Here is a 1,490-nt window from a genome sequence, read left to right on the forward strand (position 1 = left end):
AATAGGGGATGTCGTGCTCATGGATAATGAACATGCATGCTCTATTGGTAGTATTGGTTTCGTTCGTATCAGGATGAGTAACAGGATGATTTGGGAGTTGGATGAAGTGATGTTCGTTTCTCAGTTGAAGAAGAACATCATTTTCTTTAAAGTTTTGGAGGCAGTAGGCTATAGGGTGACCTTGGTGGATGAACGTTTGAAGGTCACATTGGGGTCCATGATTGTGATGAAGGACATCAGAAAGAGCAACTTGTATTATTTGCTTGGAAGCACGATGATTGATAGAGTGCTGACGACTTCTTCGGATTTGGCTAGACTGTAGCATTGTTTGAGGTTGGGATATTTGGTTATTGGTACCATGCATTGTTTGTTGAGGAGTGCTTTGACCTGTAGTTTGAAGTCCTATGAACACATTGGTACGAGCGAGAAGACCAAGGTAGAGTTTAGCACTTCTATCCATCGATCGAGGGGTCTTCTAAGGGGTGCTCATTCAGGCATTTGGGGACCTTCCAAGGGGCATCATTAGGAAGTAATATGTATGTAGTTTCATATGTTGGTGTCTGTTCTAGGTATTGGTGGGTTGTAACCAAGTCCCGTTGGTGTGAAGTCCTAGAAGTCAACAAAAGTTGGAGGAAGTGTGTTGGAAGAAAGGTAACATGCCATTCTGTTTTAGGTAGGGGTTCTTTTCTACGTTTGTGCCAAGCTCATGGAAGTTGGAGACACTTCATTAGAGAGGAAACATTAGGGAGACAAAATGAGATGGCAGATTTGGTGAGATGTTCCTTACTAGAGGAGGATCGACGTTTGATGTCAAGCATTGGTTTTGGTGTTCGGGCTTCGACATGTTTGGGCCATCTTATGCATATGTTACCGACTGCTGCATTTGGAATTGTTGAATCTGGTAGAGCTGCTTCAGATTTTGGGTTACGTCGGATGATTGGTTGCCCATCATTTGGTCACATCGTGGATGTGAGATTTGATCCGATTGCACATTTAGGATTGATAATCATATTTTATTATAATTTTATACCCTCATTATCTATTTTATATGAATAAATATACCACTAATAATTATTTTTATCTTTTAATTGCAGGTTAATGAAGAATAAATCTCAACTTCCCATCTCTCAACAAAAACCCATTGATTAAATGAAGAAATGAAGCAAAGAAGCACATTGGAAAATCAATTTCCAAATTATCCAAAAGCCCAGAATGAAGTCGTGTAGCCTGTAGAAGCCGGAGAAAATCAAAAATCCAATATGAAAAGAAATCATATTCAAAATGGTTGGCCACAAAGAAACGACGATATCTCCTAATCCGGAAGGCGGAATTTAACATATAATATATGAAAATCGCCTATCTCGACGAGACGAAGCCAACCGTGAAGTCAGAATTTTTATTAGGGCATCGATGCCAGCATCGATGCAGGCATCGATGCCGGTATCGATGCCAGCATCGATGCCCACATCGATGCCGACATCGATGCCCAC

Source organism: Asparagus officinalis, unplaced genomic scaffold, assembly GCF_001876935.1.
Source record: "Asparagus officinalis unplaced genomic scaffold, Aspof.V1 AsparagusV1_Un293, whole genome shotgun sequence".
In the NCBI taxonomy this organism is placed as follows: Eukaryota; Viridiplantae; Streptophyta; class Magnoliopsida; order Asparagales; family Asparagaceae; genus Asparagus; species Asparagus officinalis.